General features: G+C 48.7%; 1 protein-coding gene across 3 annotated transcripts in view; it reads right to left on the bottom strand.

The window, feature by feature from the left end:
• Window positions 1-20,261, bottom strand: part of LOC116982908 (zinc finger protein 229-like) — a 968,520-nt gene that overhangs the window by 40,653 nt on the left and 907,606 nt on the right. Inside the window, exons 1-2 of one of the 3 annotated variants that reach the window (XM_033036465.1) lie at window positions 12,196-12,198; window positions 3,150-3,434 (exon numbers count right to left, since the gene is read on the bottom strand). The exons of 1 other annotated variant lie outside the window; for it this stretch is intronic. The gene's annotated coding sequence lies outside the window, so the exon portion shown is untranslated. Of the gene's footprint in view, window positions 1-3,149; window positions 3,435-12,195; window positions 12,199-20,261 lie in introns of those variants that run through there. One more of the 3 variants, XM_033036481.1, reaches the window with a different exon arrangement.

Here is a 20,261-nt window from a genome sequence, read left to right as displayed (position 1 = left end):
GCTGATTGAGTGCAACCTCAGGTGCAGTTTAAAGGGCAAGAGGGAGCAGCTGTTTGTGTCAGATACCTGCTGATTTCTCCCAGCAGTTTCTATTGTATTATACTGGTATCGGATCCAGGGTAAGGCGAGAGAATGACAGTCAGAGCAGTGTACTGTTCTGGATGTCAGATGTGGGAGGTCATGTGGTGGATGGCCCTCCAGACGTCCACATCTGCACCAGGTGCAGAGAGATGGGGCTCCTAAGGGACCGTATTAGGTTCCTGGAGCAGCAGCTCGATGACCTCTGTCTGGTCAGGGAGAGTGACGAGGTCATAGAGGGGAGTTATAGGGAGGTGGTCACTCCAAAACCACAGGAGAGAGACATGTGGGTCACGCTAAGGAAGGGCAAGGGGCAGAGGCAGGAACGAGGGAGTACTCCAATGTCGGTACACCTTGCAAATAAGTACTCCTGTTTGAGTACGGATGAGGATGACAGCCTACCCGGGGGTAGCAACAGCGGACGGGCCTCCAGCACAGAGACCGGCCCTGTTGCTCCGAAAGGTAGGGAAAAAAAGAAGAGGGCAATAGTAATTGGGGACTCTATTGTTAGGGGGGGCGGATAGGCGTTTCTGTGGACGCAGTCAGGAGACCAGGATGGTGGTCTGCCTCCCTGGTGCCAAGGTCTCGGACGTGTCTCAACGCATCCAAGAGATCCTGAAATCAGAGGGAGAGGAGCCTGAGGTCGTGGTACATATTGGTACAAATGACATAGGTAAAAAAAGTGAAGAGGTCTTGAAGGAAGGATTTAGGGTGTTGGGAGGAGAGTTAAGGAAAAGGACCAAAAAGGTAACAATCTCAGGATTACTGCCTGTACCACGCGACAGTGAGAGTAGGAATGGAGCGAGGTGGAGGATAAATGCGTGGCTGAAAGACTGGTGCAGAGGGCAGGGATTCAAGTTTCTGGATCATTGGGACTTCTTTTGGGGAAGGTGGGACCTGTACAGAAAGGATGGGTTGCACTTGAACCCGAGGGGGACCAACATCCTGGCGGGGAAATTTGCAAAGGTCACTGAGGAGACTTTAAACTAGAATGGTTGGGGCGAGGGACTCAAATAGAGAAAGCTAGTAGACAGAATGGGAGGCAGGAAGCAGAAAAGGGAAGCACTCGGACACAAGAGGAGAAAGAAAAAAAAGGAAATAAACAGAGAAGAAGAGACGGGGGGTTTCTTAAATGTGCATATTTTAATGCTAGGAGCATTGTAAGAAAGGTGGATGAGCTTAGAGTCTGGATAGACACCTGGAAGTATGATGTTGTGGCGATCAGTGAAACATGGTTGTAGGAGGGCTGTGATTGGAAACTAAATATTCCAGGATTTCGTTGCTTCAGGTGTGATAGAATTGGAGGGGCAAGAGGTGGTGGTGTTGCATTGCTAGTCAGGGAAGATATTACAGCAGTGCTTTGGCAGGATAGATTGGAGGGCTCATCTAGGGAGGCTATTTGGGTGGAACTGAGAAGTGGGAAAGGTGTAGCAACACTTATAGGGGTGTATTATAGACCACCAAATGGGGAACGAGAATTGGAAGAGCAAATATGTAAGGAGATAGCAGATATTAGTAGTAAGCACAAGGTAGTGATTGTGGGAGATTTCAACTTTCCACACATAGACTGGGAAACACATTCTGTAAATGGGCTGGATGGTTTGGAGTTTGTAAAATGTGTGCAGGATAGTTTTTTGCAGCAATACATAGAGGTACCTACTAGAGGAGGGGCAGTGCTGGACCTCCTGTTAGGAAATGAGACGGGACAGGTGGCGGAGGTATGCGTTGGGGAGCACTTCGGGTCCAGTGATCACAATACCAGGAGATTTGGTCGGATTTTTCACTTTTAAAACTTTTCATATAACAAATGAATAAAGATAAAAAGTCAATAATGCCTTAATTTTGATGAAATGCAGCGAGCAAACGCGATAATTCCCGATATTTTCGATCTTTAAATCTCCACGGCAAATGTCCGCTGACAACTTCCGCTGTTTTTGCACCTTCAGCTTCCTCTTGAATTTACCTTAGTTTTTATCTTTCTTCTGGACTGTAAAGTTAGGTAGCTGTGCCTCACGGTCACCCCGACTGGCACAGTAATTTACAGCTCAAAAACTGGCAGTTTTCGCGGTTTTTAACGGGTGTGAAAGTGCATGTTTTCAGCATCACTAACATGTACCGGAAGTGACGCATGTTCCCCAGTTAAATTTTGCGGTCACGTGGGTGAGGAACTACGCTCCAGTGACCTTTCGTGAAATCACCCTATAGGAGGAAAGAGGTTCTTCTGCAGTTGTATAGGGCTCTGGTGAGACCACATCTGGAGTATTGTGCACAGTTTTGGTCTAATTTGAGGAAGGACATCCTTGTGATTGAGGCAGTGCAGCGTAGGTTCACGAGATTGATCCCTGGGATGGCGGGACTGTCATATGAGGAAAGATTGAAAAGACTAGGATTGTATTCACTGGAGTTTAGAAGGATGAGGGGAGATCTTATAGAAACATATAAAATTATAAAAGGACTGGACAAGCTAGATGCAGAAAAAATGTTCCCAATGTTGGGCGAGTCCAGAACCAGGGGCCAGTCTTAGTATAAAGGGGAGGCCATTTAAGACTGAGGTGAGAAAAAACGTTTTCACCCAGAGAGTTGTGAAATTATGAAATTCCCTGCCACAGAGGGCAGTGGAGGCTAAATCACTGGATGGAATAAAGAGAGAGTTAGATAGAGCTCTAGGGGCTAGTGGAATCAAGGGATATGGGGAGAAGGCAGGACCGGGTTATTGATAGGGGACGATCAGCCATGATCACAATGAATGGCGGTGCTGGCTCGAAGAGCCGAATGGCCTCCTCCTGCACCTATTTTCTATGTGAACCCCACCTGGTTCCCTCCCCCTTCCTTGATTCACTTTGACCCCTCTATCTCCCCCTTCAATCCCCTCCCCCTTTGCCTCCTGTTCCCGCCACTCACTTCACCCCCTTTTCCCCTCCAGCCGATCACCCCCCGCCTGTCTCCATCTGTCTACATCCCCCTGTCTGTCTCCATCTCTCTACATCCCGCTGTCTGTCTCCATCTGTCTACATCCCCCTGTCTGTCTCCATCTCTCTACATCCCCCTGTCTGTCTCCATCTTCCACTCACCAGGGGCCGGGGTTTCAGCGCCGCTTCATCTTCATCTTGTTCCCGCTCCTCGTCCCCGCGCTCCAACCGTCAACCGTCAACCCCGCGCTCTCTCTCTCTCTCTCTGTCTCCCTCGCGCTCAGGCCCCGCCCCCGCCTGGAGGACCGGACCGGAGGACCATCGGCGCTCGGCTCACCCCGTCTGGCCTGGAGGACCATCTGTGATCCGCTCGCCCGCCTGGAGGACCGCTGGTTCCCATCACGGAGTGATGTCACTCAGTATCGTCCCGTGTCCTTCACTCTCCCTCTTCTCCCCCCCTCTCCCTCCCCCTCTCCCCCTCTCCCTCTCTCCTTCTCTCTTTCTCTCTTTCTCTTTCTCTCTCTCTCTTTCTTTCTCCTCTGTGTTTGTGTGTTCTTTATCAAGTTCGTGAGTTTATTGTCATGTGTCCCTGTATAGGACAATGAAATTCTTGCTTTGCTTAAGCACACAGAAAATAGTAGGCATTTACTACAAAACAGATAAATGTGTCCATATACCATGATATAAATATATACACACATGAATAAATAAACTCATAAAGTGCAAATAGCAGAAAGTGTTTATTAATAATCCGAGTTTTGTCCGAGCCAGGTTTAATAGCCTGATGGCTGTGGGGAAGTAGCTATCAGCACTTCAACTCCCCCTCCCATTCCCAATCCGACCTCTCTGTCCTGGGTCTCCTCCATTGCCAGAGTGAGCAACAGCGGAAATTGGAGGAACAGCACCTCATATTCCGTCTGGGGTCCTTGCGCCCTTATGGCATCAACATTGAATTCCCCCAATTTGGCTAGCCTGTGCTGTCCCCTCCCCTTCCTTCACCCTCTAGCTGTCTCCTCCCACCCTCCCATCCGCCCGCCCTCAGGCTCCTCCTCCTCCCTTTTTCCTTCTTTCTTTCCCCACCCCCCATCAGTCTGAAGAAGGGTTTCGGCCCGAAACGTCGCCTATTTCCTTCGCTCCATAGATGCTGCTGCACCCGCTGAGTTCCTCCAGCAATTTTGTGTACCTTAGCTATTCCTGAACCTGGTTGTTGCAGTCTACAGGCTCCTGTACCTTCTACCTGAAGGTAGCAGGGAGATGAGTGTGTGGCCAGGATGGTGTGGGTCTTTGATGATACTGCCAGCCTTTTTGAGGCAACGACTGCGATAAATCCCCTCGATGGAAGGAAGGTCAGAGCCGATGATGGACTGGGCAGTGTTTACTACTTTTTGTAGTCTTTTCCTCTCCAGGGCGCTCAAATTGCCGAACCAAGCCACGATGCAACCGGTCAGCATGCTCTCTACTGTGCACCTGTAGAAGTTAGAGAAAGTCTTCCTTGACAAACCGACTCTCTGTAATCTTCTCAGGAAGTAGAGGCGCTGATGAGCTTTTTTGATAATTGCATTAGTGTTCTCGGACCAGGAAAGATCTTCAGAGATGTGCACGCCCAGGAATTTGAAGTTCTTGACCCTTTCAACCATCGACCCGTTGATATAAATGGGGCTGTGGGTCCCCCTCCTACTCCTTCCAAAGTCCACAATCAGTTCTTTGGTTTTGCTGGTGTTGAAGGCCAGGTTATTGCGCTGGCACCATATGGACAGTTGCTCCATCTCTCTTCTGTACTCTGACTCATCCCCATCAGTGATACCATATAACCATATAACCATATAACAATTACAGCACAGAAACAGGCCATCTCGACCCTTCTAGTCCGTGCCGAACACGTATTCTCCCCTAGTCCCATATACCTGCGCTCAGACCATAACCCTCCATTCCTTTCCCGTCCATATAACTATCCAATTTATTTTTAAATGATAAAAACGAACCTGCCTCCACCACCTTCCCTGGAAGCTCATTCCACACAGCCACCACTCTCTGAGTAAAGAAGTTCCCCCTCATGTTACCCCTAAACTTCTGTCCCTTAATTCTCAAGTCATGTCCCCTTGTTTGAATCTTCCCTACATCTCAGTGGGAAAAGCTTATCCACGTCAACTCTGTCTATCCCACTCATCATTTTAAAGACCTCTATCAAGTCCCCCCTTAACCTTCTGCGCTCCAAAGAATAAAGCCCTAACTTGTTCAACCTTTCTCTGTAACTTAGTTGCTGAAACCCAGGCAACATTCTAGTAAATCTCCTCTGTACTCTCTCTATTTTGTTGACATCCTTCCTATAATTAGGCGACCAAAATTGTACACCACACTCCAGAATTGGCCTCACCAATGCCTTGTACAATTTTAACATTACATCCCAACTTCTATACTCAATGCTCTGATTTATAAAGGCCAGCACACCAAAAGCTTTCTTTACCACCCTATCTACATGAGATTCCACTTTCAGGGAACTGTGCACAGTTATTCCCAGATCCCAGTTATTCCCAGCATTAAGCTCCATCTGCCATCTTTCAGTCCACTCTTCCAACTGGCATAATTCTCTCTGTAGACTTTGAAAATCTACTTCATTATCCACAACCCCACCTATCTTAGTATCATCTGCATACTTACTAATCCAATTTACCACACCATCATCCAGATCATTGATGTACATGACAAACAACAGTGGACCCAACACAGATCCCTGTGGCACCCCACTAGTCACTGGCGTCCAACCTGACAAACAACCATCCACCATTACTCTCTGGCATCTCCCATTCAGCCACTGTTGAATCCATCTTGCTACTCCACCATTAATACCCAACCATTCAACCTTCTTAACCAACCTTCCATGAGGAACCTTGTCAAAGGCCTTACTGAAGTCCATATATACAACATCCACTGCTTTACCCTCATCAATTTCCCGAGTAACCTCTTCAAAAAATTCAAGAAGATTAGTCAAACATGACCTTCCAGGCACAAATCCATGTTGACTGTTCCTAATCAGACCCTGTTTATCCAGATGTTTATATATATTATCTCTAAGTATCCTTTCCATTAATTTGCCCACCACTGACGTCAAACTAACAGGTCTATAATTGCTAGGTTTACTCTTAGACCCCTTTTTAAACAATGGAACAACATGCGCAGTACGCCAATCCTTCGGTACTATTCGCGTTTCTAATGACATTTGAATATTTCTGTCATAGCCCCTGCTATTTCTACACTAACTTCCCTCAATGTCCTAGGGAATATCCTGCCCGGACCTGGAGACTTATCCACTTTTATATTTCTTAAAAGTGTCAGTACTTCCTCTTCTTTGAATCTCATAGTTTCCATAGCTACTCTATTTGTTTCCCTTACCTCACATAATTCAATATCCTTCTCCTTGGTGAATACTGAAGAAAAGAAATTGTTCAATATCTCCCCCATCTCTTTTGGCTCTGCAGATAGCTGTCCACTTTGACTCTCTAATGGACCAATTTTATCCCTCGTTATCCTTTTGCTATTAATATAGCTGTAGAAACCCTTTGGATTTACTTTCACCTTACTTGCCAAAGCAACCTCATATCTTCTTTTAGCTTTTCTAATTTCTTTCTTAAGATTCTTTTTACATTCTTTATACTCCTCAAGCACTTCATTTACTCCATGCTGCCTAAAATTATTGCAGATCTCCCTCTTTTTCCGAACCAAGTGTCCAATTTCCCTTGAAAACCATGGCTCTTTCCAATTTTACTTCCCACAACAGTCGTGTTGTCAGCGAACTTGATGATGGAGTCCACACTGTGGTTGGCTGATCAGTCATGGGTATAGAGTGAGTACAGCAGGGGGCTGAGCACACAGCCTTGAGGTGCTCCCGTGCTGATTGTTATCGAGGCTGACACATTTCCACCAATACGAACAGACTGTGGTCTGTGGATGAGGAAGTCGAGGATCCAGTTGCAGAGGGATGCGCAGAGACCCAGGTCTGCGAGTTCGGAGGGGATGATTGTATTGAATGCCGAGCTGTAATCGATAAATAACTGCCTGACATATGAGTTTTTGTTGTCCAAGTGGTCCAGTGCGGAGTGGAGGGCCAGCGAGATCGCATCCACCGTTGATCTGTTGTGGCGGTAAGCGAACTGAAGTGGGTCCAGGCTTTTGTCGAGGTAGGAGTTGATTTGCTCCATGATCAGCCTCTCAAAGCACTTCATCACCACTGGCGTTAGTGCCACTGGTCGATAGTCATTGAGGCACGTCACCTTACTCTTCTTGGACACCGGTATAATTGATGCCCTTTTAAAGCATGTGGGGACCTCAGACCTCAGAAGTGAGAGGTTGAAAATGTCCGTAAAAACTCCCGCCAGTTGGTCCGCACTGGTTTTTAGAACACGACCGGGTATACCATCAGGACCAGGTGCCTTTCGGGGGTTCACCCCTCTGAAGGATTTCCTGATGTCGGCCTCTGTGACTGAGACTGAAATGCCATCACAGCGAATGGGGGATCGGGAAGGCACATCAGTATTCTCCCTGTCAAAGCGTGCGTAAAACGCATTGAGCTCGTCAGGGAGTGATGTTTCGAGCTGCATCCTGGTTTCACCTTGTAGGAGGTGATTGCATTCAGGCCCCGCCACAGCTGCCGAACATCTGTCTCATACTCCAGTTTGGAGCAGAAGTCCCTTTTGGCCTTTTTGATGGCCTTACCAAGGTCGTAACTGGACTTCATGTAGGCCACTGTATCATCGGACATGAATGCCCTGTGTCTGGACTTTAGAAGAGTGCGGATCTCAAAGTTCATCCAAGGTTTCTGATTGGGAAATACTCGGAAGGTTTTTGTAGGGATGCAGTCCTCCACACATTTCTTTATGAAGTCTGTAACGACTGTGGCGTATTCGTTCAAGTCCGTTGCCGAGTCCTTGAACACTGGCCAGTCTACAGACTCCAAACAGTCCTGGAGTTGTTCATCTGCCCCCACCCCCCCCCCCCCCCCCCCCCCCCCGACCAGCTCTGTGCTGTCCTCACCTCTGGGGGTGCGCTCTTCAATTGCTGCCTGTAGGCAGAAAGAAGCAGCACCGCGGTATGGTCGGACTTACCGAAGTGAGGGCGAGGGATAGAACGATAGGCATTCTTGATGGTGGTGTAGCAGTGGTCGAGGGTGTTAGGTCCTCTGGTGCAGCAGGAGACATGTTGGTGGAAGTTGGGGAGTGATTTCTTGAGGTTCGCCTTATTGAAGTCCCCAGCAATGGTGGTAAATGCCTCGGGGTAAGACGTCTGGTGTTTGTTGACCACGGCGTGCAGCTCCTCCAGTGCCGGACGGACGATGCCTGGGGTGGGATGTAGACCGCGGTCAGGATAACAGAGGTGAATTCTCTTGGGAGGTAGAAGGGACGGCACTTCACCGCCAGATGTTCGAGGTGTGGAGAGCAGGAGTTGGACAGGACTGCCACGTCGGAACACCACGTAGAGTTGACCATGAGGCAGACGCCCCCTCCTCTCCCTTTCCCAGATGCCAGGGTACGGTCCACACGGTGGATGGAGAACCCTTCAGGCTGCACCGCTGAGTCTGGGGAGCTGGGGGTGAGCCATGTCTCTGTGAAACAGAACACAGAGCATTCCCTCAGCTCCCTGCTCATTGTACCGCTGCTGACAAATTCATTTCACTTGCACTTTATGTGCAACGTGACGAATAAAACTGATTGATTGATTGATTGATTGATTGATCTCCTTCCCTCTCTCCATCCCAAACCTGGCTGTTCCCTCAATCCCTCTCATCCACCCCCCCCCCTCTCTCCCCCTCCCTCTGTCACTACCATCCTCCCTCTCTCCACCTCCTTCCCTCCATCCCTCTCCTCCCTCTCTCCTCTCCCTCCCAGCTCTGTCACCTCCCCTACATCGTACCCGGGCCCGGGAGCCAAAGGAGGGGAGCCGGGAATTTCCTGAAATCACAGAAAATGTTTGGATCTATTTTGTGAAAACTAGCATTCACATTTTGTGTGAGCCGACCTATTTTTATATATCGTAATTCATAGAAATTGTGATCCATAATAAAGCAGGGAATTTTAACTGGCGGGTGTGTGGTCGGGGTAACCTGATTAAAAGAGGGGGAAGGGGAAGACCCTTCACTACTGATGGATCTACCCTGTAGGGGGGGGGGGGCACTAGAACCCAGCAGCCACAGACCACGTGTTGTCTGTCTACATGGTGGAGGATGTGGTCCTGGCGCAGAGCCGGGAACTCTGGCCGCTGGTGTGTGGGAGGGTGTGTGTGAGTGGGCGTGTGTGAGTGGGCGTGTGTGAGTGGGCATGTGTGTGTGTGTGAGTGGGCGTGGGTGTGTGTGGGTGTGGGAATTTGAGTGGGTGTGTGGGCGTGTGTGTGTGTGTGGGCGTGTGTGTGGGAGTGTGTGTGGGTGTGCGTGGGAGTGTGGGTGGGTGTGTGTGGGTGTGTGTAAGTGGGTGTGTGTAAGTGTGTGTGTATGTGGGGGGGTGTGTGTGGGCGTGTGTGTGTGTGTGGCTGCGTGGGTGTGTGTGTGTGTGGGCATGTGTGTGTGGGCGTGTGTGTGTGGGCGTGTGTGTGTGTGGGCGTATGTGCGTGGGCGTATGTGTGTGGGTGGGTCGGTGTGAATGTGTGTGTGGGAGTGTGTGTGTGGGTGTGTGTGTGTGTGGGAGTGGGTGTGGGTGTGTGTGGGTGGGCGTGTGTGCGGGCAGGTGTGTGTGTGGGTAGGTGTGGGTGTGGGTGTGTGTGTGTGGAGTGTGTGGATGGGTTTTTGTGTGTGGGTGGGCGTGTGTGTGGGCAGGTGTGTGTGTGGGTGGGTGTTGTGTTTGTGCAGATGTTGGCTTGTGTGGTCAGGTGTGGGGGTGGGTGCGTATGTGAGTGGGTGTGTGTGAGTGAGTGTGTGTCTGTGGGTGGCAGTGTGTGTGGGCGTGTGAGTGGGTGTGAGTGAGTGGGTGTGTGCGAATGAGTGGGTGTGAGTGAGTGAGTTGGTGGGCGTGTGCGATTGGGTGAGTGAGTGTGTGTGTGGGTGAGTGAATGAGTAGGTGAGTGTGTGTGTGGGAGTGACTGAGTGGGTGGGTGAGTGAGTGAGCATGGATGAGTGGGTGAGTGAGTGTGTGGGGGTGAGTGAGTGAAGGAACAGGTGAGTGGATGCCAGACTTGACAGTCCTGACCTTTTGTAAATGCATATTTTAGTACCGACTTAATTCCAAGTACCTGTTTGTCCCACAGGGTGGGCAGTATGGCAATGGTCGTATTACTTTGCAACTTAATGTAGTAGCTTTTGATCCCCCAAAATATATCAGGGCTAAAGGATTTGGGCTTGTATAAAGACAAGAAGCAGGAGGATTGTCATTTTTTTCCTTTTTTCAGATATAAAAGTATCTTTATTATAACTATAAAACTCTGATCTTGGATGTGTGTGTGTGTGTGTGTATTTATTTGTTTGTGTGTGATCACATCTACTCGAAGAAACAACGCACTATCTGCAGAATTTTTACATATTCCGGTAGAGATTTACCCCCTGGAGTCAACCCCTGGGGGTTGGTTAGTGTGTGTGGGGGGGGGGGGGGGGGGGGGGGGGTGGTTAGTGTGTGTGTTATGCCGCAGGCCGCCCCCTCCTCCTGCATCCTCGCGTTGAGGGGACGGGACCCACTTGGTCTAGTAAATTATAAATCTCTCCAAAATGTATTCTCACAAATCAGGAGCCCAGAAAAGAAAGCACAAGAAAGAGGTCAACAACACACGCTCTTTCAATTTGAATTAAGTGCGGCTTCAAAAATGTTTTTATTGAACTCACCTATAGAATTGGAGCAAGAAACTGCTGGAAACCTTGTCCCCAAACAAGGAGTAGTCATTTGGGTTATCATGCACAGGATTTTGACGAAGGGGCAGATGCAGAAAATGCAAGTGGAAAACAGAAAGAAACAGACATACAGGCACATGTGGAAGTGAATTTGGAAGAGGAGAGGATTAATCATAATGTAGGCCCTGACATTGGATATATCACAACCGAGTTTCCAATTCAAAAGGAAATAGAAAAGTATGTTACTGTAATGTATTCATGCATTTTCAAGTATATGTTAATGAGTTGGTGTTGTATATAAGTTGGGAATGTTGGGTAATAAAACTCTCTCGTGATCCAGGCAGCCTGCGTGTAAGTTGTTATTCATTCTGCTGTCCGGAATATAACAAAATTGGCGACGAGGTTGGGATAGAGTTTGTGAACTCATCCTTTAAATACAGTGCAGGATTGTTTTGCAACACGCAGTATTGTTTAACAGTTTAAACAGTAAATACGGAGTTGTGTCGCAGTTGTTTGCAAGCTGGACTCGAGAGGCCGCATATCCTTCTATGCAGGGGACTGTAGTTTAAAACAGCGGCTAAAAAATCGGCAATAGTTTGTCAGGCTATCTCTATGTTGTGTCGGCAAGATGTCATCCTTGGGATTGTATGACATTTTAGACTGAGTTTTTTTTTTGTCAAGTTCCTTAAGCTGAATAGTCTTTGTACAGCTAAGATTTAGGTGAATTGTTACACCAAAACAGACAAGAATTCGGGGTTTTTGAACGGACCTTTTATATAAAAAAAAAAAAGAGAACGACACGATGGCAGCGTCCACGGGCTACATCGGAAACCCTGGCACTTTTTACAAGAGTACAGAGCCGTTCAGCTCCTATATGGAGAGAGCAAACATGTTTTCACGGCAAACGATACATTGGAGATTAATGGTGAAAGAGACTGACAGTGGAGGACTGGGTCTAAAAATATTGGTTGCCAGGAGACAAAGGGGGCCCACTTCATCAGGGGCCCACTTGCCATCGGGCAAGCTGACACCCTGGCCAGTCCGCCACTGGTGACTGAAACAAATAAGGCCGATTGCGAACGCATGAAAGCGATTCTGCTCACGGAGATCGTTCCTGAAGTGTACGGCACACTCGTGAGTCTCCTTGCACCCTTAAAGGCAAAAGACGTGCCATTCAATGACATTATAAAGAAGTTGGAGGAGCACTTCAACCCAAAGCCTCTGGAAACAGCAGAAAGCTATAAATTTGGCACTAGAAACCAGAAGCAGAATGAGACAATCAATGAGTACATTGGTGCCTTGAAGAAGTTTACACGGTAAAGGGCCTGTCCCACGGGCATGCGACCTGCATGTGGCAAGCGCGACCTAAAGGGCCGGTCTCACCAGCATGCGCCTGCATGTATGTACGGCCTCGCGCTTGGTCGCATGCAGGTCGCATGCCCGTGGGACAGACCCGTAACTTTGGAACCTTTCTCGGACGAGCACTACGCGACAGATTTGTATGTGGTCTAGTGGATGAACGAATTCAGTCCAAACTCATGAACACTCCAGATCTCACATTGGAGAAAGAATGCAAGATTGCTACCACAATGGAGTTTCACCCACCATGAACTGCAGTGGCCATTTACAGTCACAAGGCAGTGCCCATGGCCAAACCTAGAGGCGCTAAACGAAAACCGAAGTATGGCTGCGAGCCGAGTTCAGCCACTTGTTATTGTTCCAATGGTAATCACTCATCCTAATTTTGTCAGTTCAAAATGGCCAAGTGCTCTAACTGCCAGTAGAAAGGCCATATCGCCTCAGCATGTCGGGCCAAGCTAATATAACCATACTAGATTAAGTGGGACCCGTTGGGTCCCAGCATCACACGGGAGGGCTGGTCACCAACGCAATATTCCACCTCTCCACCAATTCCAATACTGCTCGCCAGTGGGGGGGGGGGGGGCTGTCAGTTGCGCTAGTATGGGTGTTGCGGGCTGAAAGTACTGTTTCCAGAGGGCTAGTATAGACATTGTGGGCCGTATGGATGTTTGGGCAGGCATCCAACTGTTGCAACGATTTTAAAACCAAGCCAAGGCAAAGAATTGGGCTGCAGCCACCCGACAACCAAAATTCATTTTGTGAACACAAACTTGTTAAAAAAGGCGAGGCAAACAATTGGGCTGCAGACACCCGACAACCAAAATTCATTTTGTGAACACAAACTTGTTAAAAAAGGCGAGGCAAACAATTGGGCTGCAGACACCCGACAACCAAAATTCATTTTGTGAACATAAACTTGTTAAAAAAGGTGAGGCAAAGAATTGGGCTGCAGCCACCTGACAACCAAAATTCATTTTGTGAACACAAACTTGTTAAAAAAGGCGAGGCAAACAATTGGGCTGCAGACACCCGACAACCAAAATTCATTTTGTGAACATAAACTTGTTAAAAAAGGTGAGGCAAACAATTGGGCTGCAGACACCCGACAACCAAAATTCATTTTGTGAGCACAAACGTGTTAAAAAAAGGCGAGGCAAACAATTGGGCTGCAGACACCCGACAACCAAAATTCATTTTGTGAACACAAACTTGTTAAAAAAAAAGGCAAGACAAACAATTGGGCTGCCGACACACGACAACCAAAATTCATTTTGTGAACACAAACTTGTTAAAAAAAAAGGCAAGACAAACAATTGGGCTGCAGACACCCGACAACCAAAATTCATTTTGTGAACACAAACTTTTTAAAAAGGGCTGCAGCCACATTACAGCCGCATCGAGGGGACTCACTGTGGAGTATACATGCGTTCAATGTTATTCGAAGCTCAGAGAGCCATGACCCTCTCGCTTCCTGGTCTGGCAGAGACTGAGTGAGGCACGACACTTCCTGGTTTTATAGTCCCTCCCCCTGCCGCCAGCGGGGGCAGCAGAGAGAATGGGGAATTTTGTAAAAACATTAATATCTCTCTCATTTTTTATTGACCGAAAAAATCGTCCGCACTCCTACGGCGCAGGGGGGATCTGAGCGAGGTGGCCAAAAATAACGGCCGTAGGTGGCGGTATTCTCTCGGAAATCGCAGCACAGTTGGCCAAAAGCGGTCAAGATCAGAGATTTAGTAATATAGATAACAATTACAGCACGAAAACAGGCCATATCGGCCCTTCTAGTCCATGCCGAACACTTGCTCTCACCTAGCCCCATCTACCTGCACTCAGACCATAACCCACCAATTCTTTCCCATCCATATACCTATCAAAATTATTTTTAAATTATAAAATCGAACCTGCCTTCACCACTTCCACTGGAAGCTCATTCCACAGCAACCACTCTCTGAGTAAAGAAGTTCCCCCTCATGTCACCCCTAAATTTTGGTCCCTTAATTCTCAAATCATGTCCTCTTGTTTGAAACTTCCCTACACTCAATGGAAAAAGCTTATCCACGTCAACTCTGTCTATCCCTCTCATAATTTTAAAGACCTCTATCAAGTCCCCCCTTAATGTTCTGCGCTCCAAAGAATAAAGACCTACCTTGTTCAACCTTTCACTGTAACTTCTCTGTAACTTAGGTACTTAAACCCAGGCAACATTCTAGTAAATCTCCTCTGTACTTTCTCTATTTTGTTGACATCTTATATATTACTAAAAGTCTGATCTTGACCGTTTCTGGCCCACTGTGGTGCGATTTCTGAGAGAACAGCACCACCTACGGCCGTCATTTTTGGCCACCTCGCTCAGAGACCCCTTCCGCCTTCTTGGACTGGAGGATTTTTCACATCGATGAAAAATCAGAGAGATATCAATGTTTTTTAAAAATCCTCCATTTTCTCTGCTGCAACCGCTGGCGGCAGGGGAGGGACTATAAAACGCGGAAGTGTAGTGCCTCACTCAGTCTCTGCCAGACCCAGGAAGCGAGAGGGTCACGGCTCTCTGAGCTGCGAATAACACTGAACGCACGTCTACTCCACGGTGAGTCCCCTTGATGCGGCTGCAAAGTGGTTGCAGCCCAATTGTTTGCCTCGCCTTTTTTAAATGTTTGTGTTCACAAAATAAATTTAGGTTGTCAGGTGCCTGCAGCCCACTTGTTTGCCTCGCCTTTTTTTTAACAAGTTTGTGTTCACAAAATGAATTTTGGTTGTCAGGTGGCTGCAGCCCAATCTTTGCCTCACCTTTTTTAAATGTTTGTGTTCACAAAATGAATTTTGGTTGTCAGGTGGCTGCAGCCCAATTGTTTGCTTCGCCTTTATAACAAGACTTTGTTCACAAAATGAATTTTGGTTGTCAGGTGCATGCAGCCCAATTGTTTGCCTCGCCTTTTTAAAAAGTTTGTGTTCACAAAATGAATTTTGGTTGTCAGGTGGCTGCAGCCCAATTGTTTGCCTCGCCTTTTTTTTAACAAACTTGTGTTCACAAAATGATTTTGGTTGTCAGGTGGCTGCAGCCCAATTGTTGCCTCGCCTTTTAAAAAAGTTGGTGTTCACAAAATGAATGTTGGTTGTCAGGTGGCTGCAGCCCAATTGTTTGCCTCGCCTTTTTAACAAGTTTGTGATTACACACTAACCACCCCCCCCACACACAAACTAACCATCCCCCACACACACACACACTAACCAGCTCCATTATATTAATATTATTAATTCACTCCTTTTACCCCATCCCCTACCCTATCCACTCACGTATAGCCCCCAACCCCCAGGCACGGCTAGAGAGGGAGGGGGTAGAGAGAGTGGGACACAGAGACACAGAGAGGGACACAGAGAGGGGTACGGTGGCACAGAGAGGGATACAAAGGCACAGAAAGGGACAGAGTTGGACACAGAGAGAGGCACAGAGAGGGACACAGAGGCACAAAGAGGACACAGAGGAACAGAGAGAGACATGGAGACACAGAGAGAGACACGGAGACAGAGAGAGTGACACAAAGGCACAGAGGGACTCAGTGGCACAGAGATGGAGGGGGACGAGAGGGAGCGGGGAGGGGCAGAGAGGGAGCGTGAGGGGCCAGAGAGGGAGGGGGTAGAGTTTGAGGGGGGCAGAGAGGGAGGGGGTAGAGTTTGAGGGGAGGGGGGAACGATGTCAGAGGGGAGGGCTTGTGCCCGAACCTCGCTCCCGGCTCCAGGCTGCAGGCACCGCTCTATGATCTTAGGCAGGCAGGGCCCGTGAACGGGGGGGGGGGGAGGTCGGGGGAGTGACAAGACAGCGCTCTATGATGTTTGGACTGCGGGGTTTTTTCAAATGTTTTTTGGCAGCGACGGACGGGAGCCGAGTCGGACCCGAGACCTCTAATACAGGGCCCGAATTGCTCGTCCTTCACTCGCAGCGCGTGATGCAGTCTTCAGTGATGACTTCCACTATAAACCCACTGACTCCCATGGCTATCTGGACTACACTTCTTCCCACCCTGCTTCCTGTAAGGACTCCATCCCCTACTCCCAATTCCTCCGCCTATGCCGCATCTGCTCCCAGGATGAGACGTTCCACACCAGGGCATCTAAAATGTCCTCATTCTTCAGTGAACGGGAGTTCCCCTCCTCCACCATAGATGAGGATCACACCAGGGTCTCTTCCATACCCCGCAACACTGCTCTCTCCCATCCCCGCACTCACAACAAGGGCAGAGTCCCCCTAGTCCTCACCTTTCACTCCACCAGCCGTCACAAACAACAAGTAATCCTCTGTCATTTTTGCCACCTCCAACGTGACCCCACCACTCCCCACAACTTCCCATCTCCCCCCATGTCTGCCTTCCGCAAAGACCACTCCCTCCGCAACTCCCTTGTCAATTCTTCCCTTTCCTCCCGTACCACCCCCTCCCCTGGCGCTTTCCGTTGCAACCGCAAGAAATGCAACACCTGTTCCTTTACCTCCCCCTCGACTCCATTCAAGGACCCAAGCAATCGTTCCAGGTGCGACAGAGGTTCACCTGTATCTCCTCCAATCTCATCTACTGCATCCGCTGCTCTAGATGTCAGCTGATCTACATCGGTGAGACTAAGCGAAGGTTGGGCGATCGTTTCGCCGAACACCTCCGCTCGGTACGCAAGAACCTACCTGACCTCCCGTTGTCTCAGCACTTCAACTCCCCCTCCCATTCCCCGTCCGACCTCTCTGTCCTGGGTCTCCTCCATGGCCAGAGTGAGCAACACCGGAAATTGGAGGAACAGCACCTCATATTCCGCTTGAGGAGTCTGCATCCTGCGGGCATTGAATTCTCCCAATTTTGTTAGCCCTTGCTGTCTCCTCCCCTTCCTCAGCCCTCGGGCTGTCTCCTCCCATCCCTCAGCCTCCGGCTCCTCCTCCTCCTTTTTCCTTCCTTCTCCCCGCCAACCCCTATCAGTCTGAAGAAGGGTTTCGGCCCGAAACGTTTCCTATTTCCTTCACTCCATAGATGCTGCTGCACCCGCTGAGTTTCTCCAGCATTTTTGTGTACCTTCAGTGATGATCTTCAGTGTTCAGTCGGCGGGGTGACCTTTGAACAACGGGGGGAGGAGGGAAGGGGTGGGAGGTGACGTTAGTCGCAGCGCGAGCAGATGGCAGGCAGATCCATTTTCACGTCATCAGCGACAAAAACATGTGTTTTGAATTCAAATTTTGATGGGATTTGTGAACATTTTTATCAAAAAATGAAGCAGGAAATTTTCAAGTAAGCCGATTTTTGACTCCAGGGGGTAAATCTCTACTGGAATATATAAAAATTCTGCAGATAGTGCGTTGTTTTTTCGAGTAGATGTGATCACACACAAACAAATAAATACACACACACATCCAAGATCAGAGTTTTATAGTTATAATAAAGATACTTTTATATCTGAAAAATGGAATAAAATGACAATCCTCCTGCTTCTTGTCTTTATACAAGCCCAAATCCTTTAGGCCTGACATATTTTGGGGGATCAAAGGCTACTACATTAAGTTGCAAAGTAAAACGACCATCGCCTTACTGCCCACCCTATGGGGCAAACAGGCACTTGGAATTTAGTCAGCACTAAAATATACATTTACAAAAGACCAGGACTGTCAAGTCTGGCACCCACTCACCTGTTCATTCACTCACTCACCCCCACATCTGTTGCCTGAACTCAGACAACGATGAGGCCTACCAGGAGGAGGTGGTTGATCTAGCACTCTGGTGTCAGGACAACAGCCTCCTCTTGAACATCAAATAAACTAAGGAGCTGATCGTGGACTTTAGGAGGGCACATCATCCGAGGACGTCCACACCATTGAGGATAATTGGGGATACTGTGGATAGGGTGAGCTGTTTTAAATATCTGGGAGTCCACATCTCTGAGGATACAGGGCATACTGGGCAAATAGATCGACAGAGGATGCCATCTCTTTGGCTTTTCACACTGTCCTGACTCACCTGGACAGACAGGGCACGTACGTGAGGATGCTCTTCATTGACTATAGCTCTGCATTCAATACGGTCATCCACACCAACTCACCACCAAACTCCACCAGCAAGGCCTCAGCTCGCCGATATGCGATTGGATCCAGAACTTTCTGACGGAGCGACCGCAGGCAGTGAGAATGAGCCCGCACTTGTCCTCCACTATCACCCTGAGCACCGACACACCACAGGGCTGTGTACTAAGCCCCATGCGCTACTCCCTCTTCACTCACGACTGTGTTCCTGCATTCAACACCAACACCATCGTGAAGTTTGCAGACGACACAACAGTGATTGGGCTGATCACCAACGGTGATGAAACAAAATTCAGAGCGGAGGTGCAGAACCTGGCGGACTGGTACGCACGTAACAACTTGTCACTAAACACCTCCAAGACCAAGGAGCTGATTATTGACTTCAGGAGGTCCCATAATGGAGAATACGCCCCAATCTCCATCTACGGGGAAAGTGTGGAGAGAGTGTCCAGCTTTAAGTTTCTGGGCACTCACATTTCAGAGGACCTCACATGGTCCACCAACACCGCTGCGCTGGTCAAGAAGGCACAGCAACGACTGTTCTTCCTGAGGACATTAAAAAAGACTGGTCTGCCCCAACAGCTGCTGACAACCTTCTACCGCTGCACCATAGAGAGCATATTAACGTATGGCATCTCTGTGTGGTATCTCAGCTGCACGGAGGCGGAGAGGAGAGCTCTTCAGCACATCGTCCACAGAGCGCAGAGGATTATTGGGACATAGCTACCAGCCTTGGAGGGCATCTACCACACACAGTGCCTCAGGAAGGCCGCCAGCATTCATAAAGACTCGTAACACCCTTGTAATGGACTGTTCGAACTACTTCCCTCCAGCAGACGTTACAAGGCCTTCTACGCCCGAACCTCCAGACTCAGAAACAGCTTCATTCCCAGAACTATAGCAGCTCTGAACCGGCCCTGCTGAGTGCCCCCAATCCCCCCTGGACTGTCTCCCTCAGATGGTCACGTCGCAGTTTATTTATTTATTTTATTTTTTTGACATCGGTTGGAAGCTGCATACCAAATCTCGTTGCACTGATGTGCAATGACAATAAAAGATATTATTATTATTATTATTTTATGACATGGACATCACACGCCGCAGCACTCGTGAGTAAGGCAAGGCAGCGCCTTTACCACCTCGGGCAATTGAGGAAATTCAGAGTGTCTCCGAGGATCCTCCAGTGCTGCTACTCATCGGCTGTGGAAAGCATCTTGTCCGGAAATATTACCATCTGGTTTGGGAATTGCTCTGCCCAGGACAAGAAGGCTCTGCAGAGAGTAGTGCGTTCGGCCGAACGCACTACGAGAACTTCACTCGCCCCCCTGCAGGAACTATACATCAGGAGGTGCAACTCAAGAGCCAATAAAATCATGGGAGACCCCTTCCGCCCCTGCAACGGACTGTTTCAGCTGCTACAGTCAGGCAAACACCTCCGTTGCCATGCTGTGAGAACGGAAAGGTTGAGAAGGAGTTTCTTCCCAGAGGCCATTCGGACTGTAAACTCCTATCTCACCAGGGACTAACTTTACTGAACCTTTTTCCTTCCGCCCACAATATTTAATATGTAAAAGAATATGTGATTCTGTTTGTAGTTTGTTAGGTTGTTTGTTTGTTTGTCTTTTTGCACAAAGTCCGCGAGCATTGCCACTTTTCATTTCACATACACATACACATCTCGTATGTGTATGTGACGAATTAACTTGACTTGACACACTCACCCACCCACGCTCACTCACCCACTCAGTCGCTCCCACACACACTCACCTACTCATTCACTCACCCACGCACACACACTCACTCACCCACGCACACACACTCACTCACCCACCAACTCACTCACACCCACTCACTCGCACACACCCACTCACTCACACGCCCACACACACTCCCACCCACACACTCACATACGCACCCACCCATCTGCAGGGTAGATCCATCAGTAATGATGTCTCTGCTGGGTCCTAGTGCCCCCCCCCCCACAGGGTAGATCCATCAGCAGTGAAGGGTCTTCCCCTTCCCCCTCTTTTAATCAGGTTACCCCGACCACACACCCGCCAGTTAA

This window comes from Amblyraja radiata, chromosome 1 (genome assembly GCF_010909765.2).
Source record: "Amblyraja radiata isolate CabotCenter1 chromosome 1, sAmbRad1.1.pri, whole genome shotgun sequence".
Taxonomy (NCBI): domain Eukaryota; kingdom Metazoa; phylum Chordata; class Chondrichthyes; order Rajiformes; family Rajidae; genus Amblyraja; species Amblyraja radiata.
The sequence above is the reverse complement of the archived record's forward strand: the minus strand, read 5'-3'. Positions and strand labels throughout refer to the sequence as shown.